An 18,864-nucleotide genomic window follows, 5' to 3' on the forward strand; every position below is an offset into this window, starting at 1 on the left:
GGGGATCTGTGTTTCTTTTTGTTGCGTCATCTTGTTGTGTCAGCTCTCCGTGTGTGCAGTGCCATTCCTGGGCAGGCCGCACTTTCTTTTGTGCTGGGCGGCTCTCCTATGGGGCACACTGCTTGTGCATGGGGCTCCCCTACGCAGGGACACCCCTGGGTGGCAGGGCACTCCTTGCGCGCATCAGCACTGCACGTGGGCCAGCTCCACACGGTCAAGGAGGCCCGGGGTTTGAACCACAGACCTCCCATGTGGTAGACAGATGCCCTATCCACTGGGCTAAGTCCGCCGCCCTTCCCATCAGGCCTTGAGTACCAAATAGAACCTGGAATACCCAAGGATTGGCTCTTTCAACTTTTGCCAGTAAATGAGAATCACAGCTTTTGCTACTTTAAGGAAATTTTTGAAGTAAAGATCTCCCTCACAAACATTATCAAGAGGCCCCAGACACAAAGGGCGGCCATATTCCCTGATTCTTCTGGCAACATCACTAATATTGTTTTGGGATTAAGAAAGAAGAGATAAAATTATGTCCCAAATGGTAGCAAAGAACATTATTTCTAATTGCAAAGCATCTTGCCTATATTCTATGGTTATGGCAACCATCAAAATGTGCCGCTTGGAACTATTTTTGGCTGACAGAGTCAGCTGCTATATAACAAATCAGTTTTATGTACAATGAGAAGTGGCCCAAGATAATGATGACTGGATGGATAGATGATAGATAGATAGATAGATAGATAGATAGATAGATAGATAGATAGATAGATAGATCCTACACAGTAGACAATGGCTAGTACTGATCAGGGGCCTGGATTGAAAAGGAATGGAAAACCAGTGACAAGGAAGTCTGGGAAATGGTATATAGATGTTGTATCACATGTTAATACCCACTGGAAGCACTTACCACAGAAAAGGCACTGAACAACCAAATAGACAAAATAACTATCATTTGATATCACCTAGCCTTCATCATCAGCCAATAGGGAAATGAATGGTGTGGCCACAGTTGCTACCTGTGTGCCCAGCAGCATGAACTGCTACTTTCCAGAGACAGTATAGCTACTGCTCCCTCTCAATACTCAAACTGTCAGCAACAAAGAGGAAAGAAGAGCCCCAAATATAGCTCTACTCCAGGGATACCAACTGGCCACTTGCTAGTACACTGACTACATTAAGCCCCCTTCATTCTAGAAAAGCCAGAATTTCATCTATACAGAGATACATGCCTGAACTTGGTAGAAATTTGCCTGTCTTCCCAGCAGAGCTTCAACCAGCCACAGGTATGCAATCGTACACAGCAAAACATCTGACTAATGGATGCATTTCACAGAAAAGGTGCATAAGTAGAATCCATACAACTTTTCACATAATACCATTCAAGAGTAGCCAGCCTTGTAGGATGTTGAAACAGCCTTCAAAAAGCATAGGAATAACACTGTCTGAGTCAAGATGAAGAACGTTTAGGATACCATCCTTCAGGATATAGTATATACATTAAAGGTACTCCATATGGTACTGCCCCAAAAGGAAGACTACATGGGTCCAGGAAGCAAGTGGTGAAAGCAGAATTGGTCCCATTTTCCATTCCTCCCAATGCCCCCCTGGGGTATTTTGTGCTTCTTCTCCCACAATTCTGGGTTCTGCAGGGTTGGAGGTACTGGTCCCCAGGGTGGTATGTTCTTGGCAGCACTTTGAACTACTTGTGTCCAGGAAACAGCATGTGAGAAGAAGAATCATCATTGTTGCAAGGATAATTGACCCTGATCAGCAGGAGGAGGTTGGGTTACTTTAACAAAAGCAGGTCATAATGTGTGTGGAACCCAGCTGATACAGTTAGGTATCTCCTGATACTTTCTAGCCCCCTCATAATTCAGACATATTCAACAACCCCAGCTTAGAAAGGGTATGATTATTATGTGTTCAGACTCATTAGAATGAAGGTCTGGGTCACACCACCAGATGAGATGCCAACTCTCAACCAATGTGATAGCTAAGGATGAAGGGCATTTAGAGAGGATAGTAGAGGAGGAAGAGGATGAGTACCAATTGCAGCCCCAAGATCAGCTCCAGTGACCAGTGACAAGACCTATTTTCAACTCACTAACACCCCTCTTCTGAGTTTCCCATCAAGAAGAGAATCCTATGGAAAACATGGAGTTGACACTCTGTGAATCTGTATAGAGAAAAGTAAATCTCTGTGGCACAAGAGGTAGATTGTGATGGCCATAATTCCCATGGGCTGTTTCCAACCAACAGCTGAGTGCAGCAGGGATAATAAGGGAGGCCCATTTTGGCTCTAGTACTAATCTCAGCCTTGCCAAAACATGTCATAGGCATGATAGCCTAAGACACTTCCTACCTACCCAAATTTTATTCCTGCTCTCTCTTTCATAGGAGTCAGGCTTGCATTGTGGTCTAATGGTTCTCTAAGACTCCTACAGCTTCACTCTTTATTTTCTCTTACAGGCCTTTACTCAACAAAAAAATTCTGGAACACCTAATCCTATCCTTGCATCTCCTTCTCAGAGGTCATAGACTAACAGTGTAGGAGTTTTAGATTCCAATGTTTAAGCATTAGGAAAGTTTAAGCATTAGGATAAACTCGGATGTGAAAACAACCTCACATATACCTTTAGACATAAGTCTACAACACTCAGAGGAAGATGCACATCCATCCAAGTAAGATGATGACTACATTATGGATATTCCTTATATATCCATAATACTGTATACATTGATGTGATATCTAAGGTATATGTATATATTCTTTACCAAAACTTATACCCACCCTTCCCAAACCTGGCATTGTATGATTTGTCAAGTTACCACCTGTGGTGGTCTGAAGAGTACCTACCCCAGAAAAAAATGCATTCTTAAATTTAATTCATACCTGTGGATGTGAACCTGTTTTCAGTAGGTCTATTTGATGTGGCTACTACAATTAAGTGTGACCCGCCTGTGGCAGCTTGATATTATTGATGAATTCCAAAATGAAATACTGATTATTTTTGTAAACTGGTCTACTCCTCTGGGCAAGTGATACCCTTAGATAGTACTGAATTCAGAGGTTTCACTTTTATTTGATTAAATTCTGATTAGGGCTTTGATTGGGTCATGTCAGTAGGATATTGAGTCCCCTCCCCCTTGGAGGGTGGGGACTCTCAGCAAAAATGACTAGGCACTGGAATTAGTTAAGTTTTGATCCTGAAGCTTGGAAAGTAAACACAGAGGAGCAGATATGTGAGGAAGAAGTCTCCATTAGGCATGGCAGAGGCCCTGGGAAGTAAGACAATCCATTCACTTGAGAGTCTACAGCTGACCTTGTGGAGAGAGCAGAGCAGCTGAGCCTGAAGAGAAACGAGCCCGGGGAAGAGAGGAATCTAGGAAAACTGCACCTTGCAGATGCCAGCAGCCTTCTTGCTCCAACACTTGGCAACAGATTTTGATGAGGGAAAGAACTTATGCTTTATAACCTAGTAACTGTAAGCTTCTATCCCAAATAAATACCCTTTATAAAAACCAATAGATTTCTGGTATTTTGCATCAGCACTCTTTTGGCTGACCAGCATCCCATTGTTTAAGCTGAACCCATTTCATAGTATCTGCTTTGAACAGCCTAGGAAACTAAACCACCTCACATTTGTGCTGAACCAACTATTTTGGATTCTTCTATCCTAGACTCTTCACCTCCCACTATATGCCATTTCTTTCTGCTATTGACTCAGATAAACCCATAACTTTCTTGGGTATAGCTACCCTCTTATGATTCCTGTCAGTGGCCTCATCCTGTCTCAAGTAGAGGCTAATCACAAAGTGTTCAAAATTTAAATGCTCCATTAGAAGGACCTGGACTGACCAAGGAGACCAGAACTCAGATCTGTAGCCCCCTTGAGACTGGAAGCTCACTGGGATCTAGGCAACTGCACACTGCCATTACTGCCATGACAGCTGGTGTTATTAATCATGACACCACTCAATTAATCCTTCATTTGGCATAAATTGTTTCTACTTTCGTTTTAAACTTCTTGCCTCCATCCTTTACCTTTAATAATTTCTGAACATACGTACCACAAATGGTGATGGCTTCCTAGCTTTTCTAAATTTGTAATACTCATGATACTCAGTTTTCAAAGCACCACCTTGTCTTTATAAAAATGGCACATGTACTTGTAAACTTGATTATAAGCAGGATGACCAAGTGGATATTGGAAAATTTTCATTTCATATTGATGTTGGCATAGCCTTTCCCACTCTTTTTAGGATAGCCCCTGCCCCTCCCCCTCCATTTTGAAGTATTTAGTCTGAAAAATCTTTAACCTTATTCATTTCTACTACTTAATTTCCCAGGTTAATCAGTACATCTAATAAGTTGGTTTTAGCCTTGAAATCAATGTAAGAAACCAGTTTATTATAATATACACATCCTCAATAATGTTCCATTGGGCTGTAACATTAGGATTCTTTTAGTTGTAAGTAACAGAAAAATCAAATTGTAACTGGCCTAAGCATAAAGGGAATTTATTGGCTTACAAACTGAAAAGTCTACATGTAGTTTTGACTCTAAGTGAGACTGGTTTAAATAGTTTCACCAAGAACCTTTTTTCTTCTCGTCTGTTCTTTATCCTCCATAGTATCAGATACATCCTCAGGTCCACACAGGAAGGAGGTTCGAGACTCTCGCTTCATAAAAGCATGAAGAACTCGATATCATTCAAGTATTATTTCTTCTGAATGCTTTTCTGAATGCTCATTTCCAGCAATATCTCCTTGGGTTTTAGTAGCTGATTAAGTAGCATGCCCATCACTGTTCTAGTCACTGTTGTCTGGGTATGTGAGTAGGAAAATGAGATACCCTAATAAGCTAATGTCAGCCAGACTAATAGCTAAGAATAACCAAGGATGGAGGGAAACTGGGTAATGGATAATTTCTTCAAAGGAAAGTCAGGAGTACTAACAGAGACCATGGGAATAAATGTTAAGGAAGCATTTGGGAAATGCTTTAAGTCCCAAGCCCAGTGTAGAATGACTACCCTTCTGAGTTCACAACTCCTTCCTTACTGAGGAGTTCCCACTCTAAAAATCCCAGGTCTAGCTGTGACTTTGGTTATTTCCCCTTGAGACCTGTTATGTTGGCCTACCTGATTAAGGTCAAGTGACTACAAAAATGTATCTAGCCATTTGATGTTGGTTTGCCTACTCAGACACAAAGTTCAGCTTTCTGATCTCTTCCCGAGATCACCTATAATTGGGCATTATACTTAAGCAACAACTCCCTAGACAGCTAAGGAAATTGTGAGTGTGCACCAAGAAATACCTGAGAGTACTGTCCTTCACACTGTCCTTACCAAAGGAGCTAACCAGTTAACAGATTCTGCTATACAGCCAGGGCCTAAAATAGTAGTGATTACATTGCATTTCCAGCAAGTTTTCAAACTAGACATCAAGCCACTTGGACAATTTTACAGAAGACTTTTGTAAGCCTACAACACATGGAACTCAGGCATAAAGATAATTAAGATTTCCCAATGTTGAGTGCAGCTGGGATCAGGAACCACATAACCACAGCTAATTATCTTCACCCTAGTGGGTGTAGAGCTCCCAACCTAAGGATTTTACCCCACTTCAGACTATGTTGATTCAAACCCTCTTTGGGAAGCTCCTGAGGTCTACAATCAAGTTCTAGACTTCTCTGGGTGGCCACAGAGAAAGTTTCTACTGGGGGGAGTATAGTTGACTGACAGGCCCAGCTTATGGCTCTTACAGCCTCCCACAGGCTTCTTGCAGGCAACTGACAGTATGGCAGGGATACTAAAGCAGGCCCATTCCTGCAAGATGCAGGACCCCTCTGTTGGACAACTTTGACTCAAAGACTCTCCCTGTTGGTCTGTCCAAAGTTTTCAAATAACTGCACAGCAGTCTGAGACTTTAAACCTAACTTCCATTTTTATATTATGGGATGAAGGCTCTCCCAGGTCCCCTGGTTCCCTCTTATCCCTTCACAACTCTCTCCAACAAGTTACTTGCATGTGCAAATCTGTCTTGGTGTTTGCTTCTTATAGGACCCAGCCCAATACAAGAATTCACACCAGTTTTTCCTCTTACCCTGGTTCGAGGCCCTATAACCCAGTTTAATGGTCTTTCAAGTTTAGGTGTCTGACAAACTTGCACAGTCCTAAGTTCCCACCAAGTCTCTGTCCTTACACCAAATGCAATCCAAACAGATCTAGCTCACCCTTTGTTTCTGACCTCCCTTCCCTAATTTGATTCTACCTTTGTCCCAATTATGAGAAATCATGAGATCAAAAAGATGGAGATGCCAGCAATTGTATTTCATACCCTGCTCCAATAGCTGTAGATCATGTCTACGCATGTCATCACCTCAGTCAATTTGAGAACCTTTTCATTACCCCAAAAGGAAAAATCCCATGGCCCCTTATACCCCCATCATTGTCCCTTAGTTTTGAAATATCTTCTTGCTATTGCTGCAGAAATATTACAATATTACTGTTAACTATCACAGAAGAACACTAGTTATAATATTGACATCTCATCAGTCATTTTGGTCAGTCTGAAGCTTGTTCTTTAGTGGATGGCAAAGGAAGTGCTCATAGAAGCAATATTCCCTGAGTGTTTTATGTTAACAATAGCTTGTGGCTTTATTCTTGAAGGTCATTTTGGCTGGATATAAAATTTGGAGGTCATATATTCTTTTCTTTATAATGTCCATTGTCTTCTGCCTTCATATTGCTGTTGGAGCTCGTTATGAATGACTTCATCTTTTTGCTTAAATGCTCAAAGCATTTTGTTCTATTTTGAAGTCCAATATGTCCATGTGTTGGCCATTCTGAATAAATTTTTCCCAGTTTATACAGGAATTTGTGCCATTTTGCTTCTGACCATGTGGTGGAAACAATATTCGGCAGGGGAATCCTTGGAAGAAACAGGTGAATTAATGGAGATAATATAAAAATTAATATGCTTTTATCTTCCATTTTGAATAGCACCCTGCTCAACAGTGTGAGATCAGGCTACCTGAGGGAAAATGGAACCTTGTTATATAATGAATGCAAAGAATGAAGGAGACAGAAATTAGATCTCAAATTTTTTACATGTCAGAAGCTAAATGGGGGAAGCAGACTTAGCCCAATGGATAGGGCATCCGCCTACCACATGGGAGGTCTGCAGTTCAAACCCCAAGCCTCCTTGACCCATGTGCAGCTGGCCCACATGCAGTGCGGATGCACACAAGGAGTGCCCTGCCACGCAGGGGTGTCCCCCATGTAGGGAAGCCCCACACACAAGGAGTGTGGCCCATAAGGAGAGCTGCCCAGCGCGAAAGAAAGTTGAGCCTGCCCAGGAATGGTGCCACACACACAGAGAGCTGATGCAGCAAGATGACACAACAAAAAGAGACACAGATTCCCATGCCACTGACAACAACAGAAGCGGACAAAGAAGAACATGCAACAAATGGACACAGAACAGACAACTGGGGTGGTGGGGGGGGGGAGGGGAGAGAAATAAAAATAAATAAATAAATCTTTTTTTAAAAAAAGGAGCTAAATGGATCTGGACAGAGCATTGTCTGCTATGGTTGAATAAGACTGAATGCTTTTGTTCTACTCTCTGGGGAGACTGGAGAGAGATTGGATTTTGTAGAAAATGCCACAGAACCCTATTTTAAGGGCACATTCCCACTGGGAGTAAAATTTGTGACAGCATTACACAAAATGAGGCAGTTCTTTCTCTGGAGCAGGTTAGAAAACTTCACATATGGTGGGGGTAGGGCATGACTCTGCCTGTGATCAGGGGAGATGGTCTCCTTCCCTGCTCTAAGTAGACAACACAACTCTGATAATGAGAGCCATTGAGTGTACACTTTGAATGGACTGTACAAAACATGGGGCTGTATAATACAGAGAATCCAGTGGTGGATGATGGACTGTGGTTAACAGGACAAATATAAGAATGCTTTCCCCTGAATGATAATAAATATTTAACACTAATACAAGGTGTTAATTGGATGGGTAAGGGTAAAAATATACAAAATGTAAAATATAGGCTATAGTTAGTAGTAATATTTTAACAATGCTCTTTCTTAGTTTGTTAACAAATGTTTCACAACAATGCAAGGTGTTGGTGGTAGAGAGAAGTATGGGAGCCCTGTATGATGATATGCATGTTTGTTTTGTAAATTCACATATTTTACTATATATTTGTTGTTTATGTATGTTCATGAGTGAATGATATAGTTCAATAAAATTTTATTAAAACACAAACTAGTGTCCTTCCAGGAGGTAGCACTAGGAAAGAGCAATGTGTAACAAGAAACAGGAAGTTTCTACATCAATCTGTGTCCACTTTAACTAGTGATGCCCTAGCTGAGTGTCCAAGGGACCTCCAAGGCAGAATCAGTCACTGACAAAGGGGGGCCTCCAGGACAAACCTCAGCCTACTGTGTATTCAAAACTTTGAGCTCTTAGCTCACTGAGATGCTGAAATTCCAGAATTCCCAAGGTAGGACTGACTATTCAACAATCAAAAGCACCTGGATGTATCTGAATTTTTTAAAAAGCCTGCCCCATACTTCCTGCTGACCTCTTAAAGGCATCATAAAGAAAGCTAACAACTGTGTTGAGGTTTATCCATATTATTAGGTGTCGATGTTTTTGTTCATTTTTATTGCGATGATGGGTGCTGTGAAACATCACCCATTACTCCATTCGGTTATGAATATATTATTCCCCCAGCTAACGGGAAGGCCACATGGAGACAGCGCTCACTGTCAACCTTCCCAAAGCTCAGCTCAGCTGAAGAGAGCCATCTCACCCTTCCCCCGTGACTGGCCTCCAATGACCCATCTGAGGGCATAAAGGCCCAGATCTCTCACCCCAGTACAGGATAGCTCCAAAGGTTCATCCCAGCTTCAGAACTTCCCACAGGGTTGGCTGAGGCTTTGGTAGAGACTACATCACAGCTCAGCTTCTATCTCTGTCCAATCCTGCTTCTTTTCCTTCCTTTTCACAGCTATTGACCCCAAGAGAATTCCTAAATGAGGTCACTGCATGCTAATCTCCATGTGAGAATCTGCTTCCTCAGGAAACCAACCTGGAACAGTTTTAGAAACAGGCAATTTATCCATTAGGAACAAAACAAAAAGGTGCTGGTCTACCCTGCTTCCAGCTTAAATAAAAATAAAATGAAGTTGGTGGCTAAGCACAGAAATCTCTAGTAAAATCCTATCACCAGAATTTCATTGTTTCTAGAGCCAAAGAGTTTACTGACCACTCCCCAAACAAGGTCCTAAATACATACCAGGAGTTTAAAACCCTAAGAAAAGGCAAAAGAGTGCCAAACAGGGCCTGTAGCTGAAATAAATGTCTACAATTACAGGCTATTTCTGAAATTTATTCCTAACTCCTGGGAATTCCCTCATCATTATCTCCCAAAAGATGCAGAATTGGGCCTTAGAAGAAAGGAGCAAGGGACTCCACAAGGCTAGTGAGAAAGAACTTTTATTCTTGTGATTAACCCAAAGCAAACCTGCAGGCTACGAGGGGTCACTTTCTAAGAGAGGCATGTTACAAAAGTTTTCGTTGAAGAAGTAAGGGCAAGGAGAGTGCAATTTGCTTTTCTTCCTCTAACCACAAAAAAAATCACTGTAATGATCTATGTTCATGCCACACCCATATCCCCTCAAATTCCTTCTTTGCCATTTCTTTTTATCACCTCACCACAGCTTACATGTTGTTTCACAGGTCCAAGCCTGATTTTATTTTATTTTATTATTTTATTTTATTTTATTTTTTGGAGAACTGCTCTTGGATTTCTGGGCTTGTTTTTCCAGCATATAGAGAGTGCCAGAAGTTCCTGAGTGGTTACATTTCTGCCATAAACAGCCACTATCAATGACTATCAGGTGCAGGAGTACCTAAAGCCCAGCTCATTTGCCTGGGGTTGAGATAACCCTGGTGCAACTTACAGTCTAAAGCTCCCATGTAGGATCAAACCCTGGAGCCTAGAGAACACAGGATTTTGCTTGAACTCACAACTCTATTCAACTTTCCACTAATCCCGTTTCTGCCTCTTCACTTTCTCTGATCTCTGCTGGGACCATTTCATTAATTATTTGTGTACAAAGCACTCCTGGTTTCTGGGGAGTCCAACCTAAGTCGACAACATTATTTGCCTCATTTTACATTCACAACTCACCATACTTGCAGTTTTGTGGACCCATTTTTTGATTGAACAGAGTTTGGAAAAACAGGCTGGGGTACTCTGTCCTTCTATGCCTCCAGAACATATGCCGCCAATGCTCCCGCCACACCTCTTTAAGCCCCTCTCCCATATTCAGGCACATTAGCTCCAGATGATTGTATTGCCAACAGCCAGAACGTGCACGTCGAAATTACACTCATCACCTGCGCATACATTAGCTATAGATAAAAGTTCAGGGGGGAAAAAGCCTTTTATACAAGTCCATTGGGAGGCTGCATGTGCTCCACGAGAGATGGGGTACATGATCCACGCAAGTATGCCGGGCAATGTGCCCTGTACTGCCATAGGCAGGCACGTGTCCCTGCGCTCCAACTTTGTGCCTGGAATTGGCACTGCCAGGTGGGAGACTGGGAAGGGCAGTTTCCCTGTGGCTCATGGCTCCTCTTGGTGGCAGACTTCCAGTGCTGCCAGCGCGCAGTCAGGGGTTCTCTGCGGGCAGCCAGCAAAGGGGCCTTGCCTTAAAGTGTGGGGACCTCCATGGCCTGGGTGGCTGCTCCCACAGTTGTCGCAGGCAAGGACAGGTGTTAGTGCTGCTGCTGCCGCTGCTGCTGGTTCACAACATGAGGAGAAGTCAGAAGCAATGGGTAAAGGAGTAGGCAGGTGTGGAGGCATCATTGGCCAGAGGTCACCCAGCAGTGACCAGGGGTTGGGGGCTGTGAAAGTTTGGATTCTGTGAATCCCAGAAAAGATTGTTCTTGAACTAATCCATTCTTGTGGGTGTGGGGCCCCTTGATTGCATTAAATTCAGTTAAGGGGCCATTGAATAGTTCACTTTAGGGCTTTTGATTGTATTCAGGGAAGCGTGACCCAGGTTGAGTCTCACCCCTTGTACTGGAGCCTTATATAAACTGAGACAGAGAGGAAACAGACAGAAAAGGGACCTGTGCAATTTGGACCCAGCCCTGTAAGAGAGAGGATTCCAGTTTCATCTACAGCTGTAGAAAGACAAAGAAGCCATGGGAGGTTCAAGCAGATAAGGCCCAGGGAGAGATCAGGCATAGCTGAGTTCCAGGAGAAAGAGAGAGACCAACAGACGTAGCATCTTGCTTCACCTCCCCACAGGGTATAACTGTAAGATCTGTTAACAGCAGACCTTGGTGAGAAAACATTTCCAGTGGTGCCTTGATTTGGTCATTTTCACAGCTTTAGAACTGAAAGCTTTTATCCCCACATAAATCTCTTTTATAAAAGCCTATCCATTTCTGCTATTTTTATACTGACAGCCTTTGGCAAACCAAAATGGGGGAGATGGTGGACATGCTCAGCATTCTGCAACAGTACAAAATCCAGAAGAAGAATATAAGGTGAAGGGAGGCAAAGTGATCTTTAGGGGAGTTCTCCTGTCCCAAGAATGTGAAGACCAACTATGAAGCTTGGGGCACTGAAAAAGCAGGCTAACCCAGAGAGAACCCATTGGATTCTATCTATTTCTCCTCAATGTGTGTTTTTCTCATCCTCTTTGTGTCCAATGTGCACCGAGTGAAAACATTCCTGTTGTTAGAAGACCTGACTAAAAATATCTGCTTGGACATCTCAATGGTGAAGCAAGTAGAGACAGAAATATTCCCCTAGGGATAGGTCTTCCACGATCTACACAAGAGCTGCTGAGGAATATAAGATCAAAATGCAGCAGGAGAATGGCATCCAGCATCCATGTGGAATCTAAGCCCCCTCTTGATATAGATGTGGAGTGAACACAACCATTCTAGGGTCCACAGGATGGAGAAATAGAGTATGGGTTAGAGTGGACTTACTGATATTCTATTCATGAACTATTGTGATTAGTAATCGAAGAAAATGTGGCATTGGTGTGGAGAAAGTGGCCATGGTGGCTGCTGGAGGTAGGGAGTGGGAGAAAGACATGTGATGTGGGGGCATTTTCAGGGGTTGGAGTTCTCCTGGGTGGTTCTGCAGGAACAGTTACCGGACACTGTATGTCCTCTCATGGCCCACTGGATGGACTGTGGGAGAGTGTGGGCTATGGTGTGGACAATTGACCATGAGGTGCAGCGGTGCTCAGAGATGTATTCCCCAAGTGCAATGAATGTCTCATGATGATGGAGGAGGTTGTTGTTATGGGAGAAGGAGTGGGGGGAGGGGGGGGAGGGTATATGGGGACCTCATATTTTTTGAAGGTAACATTAAAAAAATAAAGACAAAAAAATAAAATAAAATTGATGTCACTTAAAAAAAAAAAGGTCGAAATGTGAAAGTCAGTAATGTTTCTGTATACCATTATTGAACAATCTGGGAGGAAATCAGGAAGAAGATTCCACTTACAATAACAAAAAGATTCAAATACCTAGCAATGAATTTAATCAAAGAAGTACAAGACCTATGTGCAGAAAACTACATAACAATGCTAAAAGAAATCAATGAAGACCTAAATAAACGGAAAGACATTCTGTGTTCATGCACTGGAAGACTAAATACCCAGATGTCAATCCTACCCAAATTGATTTATAGATTCAATGCAATAACAAGCAAAATTCTAATAGTCTACTTTACAGAAATAGAAAAGGGAATTACCAAATTCATTTGGAATGAAAAGTGCATCCAAACAGCCAACAGCATCCTAAAAACAAAGAGCAACATGGAAGGACTTTCACTCTCTAATCTTGAAACATATTACGAAGCTACAGTGGTCAAAACAGCAATGTACTGGCATGAAGATAGATAGAATTGAGAACCCAGAAATAAACCCTCACCTCTACAGTCAACTGGTTTTTGACAAACCTACCAAGTCCAAGTTAATGGGACAAAGGCATGTCTTCAACAAATGGTTCTGGGAACACTGGATATCCACAAGGCAGAAGAATGAAAGAGGACCCCTATCTCACTACCTCCACAATCAACTCAAAATGGATCAAAGACCTACATATAAAAGCCAGGACCATAAAACTACTAGAAGAAAATGTAAGGAAACATCTTAAAGACCTAATGGTAGATTGTGGTTTCTTACACCTTACACCCAAACCATGCTCAACAAAAGAAAAAATAGATAAATGGGACCTACTCAGAATTAAACACTTCCACCTCTCACAGGACTTGTCAAAAGGGTGAAAAGGCAGTTGACTCAATGGAAGAAAATATTTGGAAATCACATGCTTGATAAGGGTTTAATATCCATGATATATAAAGAGATGCTACAGCTCAACAATAAAAAGACAAATGACCCAATTAAAAAATGGGCAAAAGACTTGGATAGACATTTGTCCAAAGAAGAACTACAAATGGAAAAAAAAAAACATGAAAAAATGTTCAGCATCATTAACGATCAGGGAAATGTCAATCAAAACTACCACAAGAGGAGACAGATATGGCTCAATCAGTTGAGCTCCTGCCTCCTACCTGGGAGGGTTCAGGTTCAGTTCATGGTGCATCCTGAAAAATTTTTTTTTAAAAATCAAAAAACAAATAACAAGCAAAATAAATGAAAAAACCAACTCAGGGAAACCAATGTGGCTCAGTGGTTGAGTGCCAATTTCCCACATACAAGGCTCCAATTTCAATCCCTGGCCCCGGGAACCTCAAAAAATAAAAAATAATGTAATGAGATGACTGCCACAGAAAACAGTGCCTCAAATAGCAGTACTCCTGAGGATTCTAGAGACATCTAGACACTATAGGCAGGCAAACAATCTCTGTCAATGGAACTTACCTTGGAATATATGCTCCCCAATGTGACAGAGTTAGACTCATTTACAATTTCTCTACACATGGCTCTTCTGCCCCTTCTATTTGAATCTATACTTAACACTACACTTGTTAAATATATGCCCAGAGACTTAAATCTTCGCTCTGTTCATATGCTTGTTGAGCCCTGAATCTGAGTTACACACCTACTCTCCAGTTCATTGAACTTGCCCAGGACAACTAACAAAAGGATGATGATGGACAACTCTCATCCCAAGGAACAGTATCCACAACTGTAAGCAAGACAGTTCCATCCATCTGCCCCATGGGATCTAGGACCCTCTCAATCAGAAAGAGAGTGGGCATCACCTCCCAAAATCCTCAATAATGAGAAATGAACAAACCTAAGGGGGGAATGCAAAGATGGACTAAAGTAGACTTATTATTCTAGCAATAGAAGAACTTGTATCATTAATACAAAGGCAGTGGCCACCAGGGGTTCTGAGGGGAGGGAGAGGGAAGAAAATGTATAACATGGGATATTTGGGGAATATTGGAATTGTCCTGCATGGCATTTCAATGATGGATACAGATCATTATACATTTTGCCAAAACCTATAAAATTGTGTGGTGCAAAGTATAAACTGTAAACCATGATTAGTAGCAATGCTTCAAAATGTGTTCATCAATTATAACAAATGTACCACGCTAATGAAAGATGCTAATGGGAGAAGGTGGGGGAGGGAGGGGTGGGTAGATGAGAATCCCATGTTTTTTATATAAAATTTATGTGATCTAAAGCTTCTTTAAAAACAGAAGAAACTGAAAAGAACAGCAACAACAAAAGAAACTACAATGAAATACCATTTCACACCTATCAGAATGGCCATTTTTTAAAAGTCAGAACTACAAGTGTTTGAGAGGATATAGACAGAAAGGCATACTCATTCACTGTTGGTGGAAATGTAGAATGGTACAGCCACCATGCAGGACTGTTTAGCATCTCCTAAAGAAGTTGACTATAGATTTGCCACTTGACCTGGCAATACCATTACTGGGATATACCCAGAAGAACTGAGAGCAGTATCATGAACAGACATCTGCATACCAATGTTTATAACAGCGTTGTTGACAGTTGCCAAAAGATGGAAACAACCCAGGTGTCCATCAACCAATGAATGCATAAACAAATTGGAGTATGCACATGAAGAACTATTATACAGCTGTAAAAAGATATGAAGTCATGAAGCATATGACAACATGGAGAAACCTGGATGACATTATGTTTAGTGAAGCAAGTCAGACAGAAAAGGACAAATACTGTATGATTGTGCTACTATGAACTAAGTATATTGTGTAATCTCATAGAGTTAATAACCTGAATATGGATCATCAGAAAATAGAATGAGGTTAGAGAAGAGAAAGCTGAGGGTTAACTTGTGCAGAATTGGTTAAAAAGGATATGTGTTAGTCTTTGGAAATGAATAGAAAAGGTGGAAGCCCAACAAAACGTTTGTAACTAGTAATACTATTATGTGGTTATGAAAGTGGTTTAAAGGGAAAGTCTAAAGTCAAGTATATTGCTAAAACGAAAGTTAAAAATAGTAACATGGAACTGCATATCATTGTAAAACTGCATTGAAATATGAATATGGGTAAAATTGCATATATAAGACTATTTTTCTTTGAAGCTAGAAAAATGTATGTTAATACTATAAGATGACAACATCAGAACAGGAAAAAAAAACAAAAACAAAAAAGCAAAAAAACATATGCTAGGTGAAAGAAACCGGACATAAAGTACTACATATTGCATGATTCCATTTATATAAAAATGTAAATATCAATTTATAAATACAAAATTAGATTAGTGGTTATGTATAGCTGGAGAAGGACTGCTAAGGGGTTTGGAGTTTCTCTTTTTGGAGTTATGATATTGTTCTAAAATTTTTTGTGGTGATGAATGCACAACATTGTGATTATACTAAAAGTCATTGATTATATACTTTGGATAGATCGTATGGTATATGAATATACCTCAATAAAACTGCTTAAAAATAAATAAATGTGCAAGAATAGCTAGAAATATCGGCTATGTATGGCAGGGGAAGCATAGAGTAATTGAGAAGTGAAGAATTTTCTTTTCTAATTCAATAATAATACACACAAAAAACAATGAATATACTCTAATAATGATTGAAGTGACAAATGCACAATTATGTGATTATACTAAATACCATTGATTGTACACTTCATATGAGTTGTATGCTTTATTAATATATATGAATAAAATTGATTGGTTTAAAAATAAGCTGTAGATGACATTATAGCAGAAGCAAAGAAACCACAAATGGAGGATGAAGAGTGTGGTTACCTTGTAAAGAGATTGGCTGCTTGTTTAGAGGGTTGCAAAGAAAGGGTTGTACTAACTGAACAGATTAGGTCTTTGTCTGAGGCTATGTCCATGGAAAAAATTGCTACAATCAAAGCCAAAAGGATGGCTAAGAAAAGATCTAGTATCAAGACTAATCTACAGGAGGTTCTAGCTATCCCTAAACAGCAGAGTTTTGTGGATGCTGAGTTAGATGTGACCTGACATTGTCAGCAGAGAGAATGTGTGGAGGACCTGAACAGCAATCTTACAAAGCACAGGAAAGACTTTTTCCAAGGATATTTTTGCAATTCTTGAGTCTGTAGAGGTCAGAGAAGAAGGGTGTACACCTAAACAGCTACCAGCCCCAAACGCAGCACCTGTGGATCCCACATTGTCTATCAAATGAACTATCCCTGCTGCCTATGACAGATATGACCAGAAAAGATTCAAAGTGAAAGAAGAAATGGAAAGCTTCAAAATTGACACAGTGGGCACCTACCATGGTATGACCCTGAAATCTTTAATGGAGTGTGCATCTGTTCCTAAGACTTCAACTCCTGCAGCACAGCCACTTCCAAGACCAATTTCCAAAGTAAGACCTCCCCCAAATCAAAAGAAAGGATCTCAGACACCCATTATCATCATTCCAGTATCTACCACCTCTTTAATAACCATGCTTAATACAAAAGACCTTCTAAAGGATCTGAATTTGTTCTCTCCAAAGAAAAGAAACAAGGCTGTAAAGGAGAAAATCAAACTCTCATACAGAGAAGGAAAACCCAGATGCCACCAGGGGGCACTGCAGTTAGTTCCTTATAGAGTAGACCACCCCATAAACTTATACCTCAACATTGGGACCAACTACCATGGTTGCTGAGGGCAGGGAGAGGGAAGAGGAGATGTGGTGTAGGGGCATTTTTGGGACTTGGAGTTGTTCTAAATTATATTGAAGGGACAGATGCTGGATATTATATGTCCTGCCATAACCCACTGAATGTACTGGGGGAGAGTGTAAACTGCATGTAAACTATTATTCATGTGGTGCAGCAGCGCTCCAAAATGTATTCACCAAATGCAATGAAGGGGCCACAATGATGAAAGAGGTTGTTGATGTGGGAGGAGTGGGGTCGGGGGTGGGAGGTATTTGGGAGCCTTTTATATTTTGTGAATGTAACATTTATTTGTGATCTATGTATCTTCAAAAAAATACAATGAAAAAATTGATTGGGGTGGGAGTGGTGTGGAGTGGGGATTATGGGAACCTTTTATATTTTTTAATGTAACATATTGTGTGATCTATTAACTTTAAAAGGATAATTAAAAAATAAAATAAAATAATAAAAAGTTAAAAAGACTGGGACCAAGTTGTAGCAGTTTGTGTACAAGTTCCTACATAGCAATTCAAAGGATGGGCATGGCCTTTGCCTGATGGATCACCAGTTGACATACTGGCTAAAATGAAAGCCTTCCATCTCAAGTATGATGATGTTCATCTAGCTCAAGTGTTCTTAACAAGAGGTCTGTGAGTTTGAATTGAAATTTAAAAAACCATTATTCTTGTGGGGACATGTTAGTGCAGGTGTGATATATTTATTAAATAATACACAGTATAGTGTGGGCTTAGTAAGGGGTCTGTGGTTTTCACCTGAACTGGCAAAAGGGTCCATGGAACAAAAAAGTTTGAGAACCCCTGATCTAGCTCTAAATGTCCAGAAATGGAATGTAACAGTATTAGATGCCATTTGGATAGACGTGTTTTTTAATGTTCTGGGAAACATTAGATAATTACATGGAAACACATAAAGCCCACTTGAGATTGAGTTATTTGGTTTCCTGCTTTCTGAAAATTTGGATTAAGAAACATGGATATACCTGGATCTGAAAACAGACTCAAGCTTTATGAATTTATCAGAAACTCACAATTGAAAATAAAACAATTTGTTCACATTAGGAAAAAAATGTCAATCAGTAACATTGAGGCTACAATGATAGTATTGTATATTTTAGGAGAAGGCAGTTGTGTTGTATCTGCTTTATATTAGTAAAATAGAAATCATGTATACACACATATTTTGAGTGTGGATTTTCAAACATCTACCAGTTTACCACTGGCTGTAGCCCATGACAGAGATGTAGATTGAGACCCATAGTAATAAAGATGATAGATGCAAGAAAGGCATTGATAAAAAATATCCAGCCATTGGTGGCAGCCCCTTTTCTCTCAGTGAACACCTGTGGACATAATTGCAGGTCCAATGAACGAAGGAAGGACAATTTGAACACTGAAATTCATAAAGACAAGTCTGAAGTAAGGAGATAAACCACTTTATCTATTTACACTTGTTAACAGTTTAAAACTTTCATATTACACCCTCACATAGATGAAGCATTCATAAATAAGCCTATTGACTTCCTCCTGGCCTGAAATCTTTCTCCAATGTTCAATTGCTTTTTTAAATTCTTAAACTGGTGTGTGCTAACTATTAACCTTATCCACACTGTATCTACAAAGGCACAAAGCTCAGGGCACCAGGAAAGAATCTAAGCACCTATTTCAAAGTCCTATTGTCCTC

General features: G+C 40.6%; 1 pseudogene; it reads left to right on the forward strand.

Annotated features, from left to right (window-relative positions):
- Positions 1 to 11,529: 11,529 nt before the first annotated feature.
- Positions 11,530 to 17,817, forward strand: LOC101444075 (parafibromin-like; annotated as a pseudogene).
- Positions 17,818 to 18,864: the final 1,047 nt, after the last annotated feature.

The sequence above is a fragment of the Dasypus novemcinctus genome, chromosome 1, assembly GCF_030445035.2.
Source record: "Dasypus novemcinctus isolate mDasNov1 chromosome 1, mDasNov1.1.hap2, whole genome shotgun sequence".
NCBI lineage: Eukaryota > Metazoa > Chordata > Mammalia > Cingulata > Dasypodidae > Dasypus > Dasypus novemcinctus.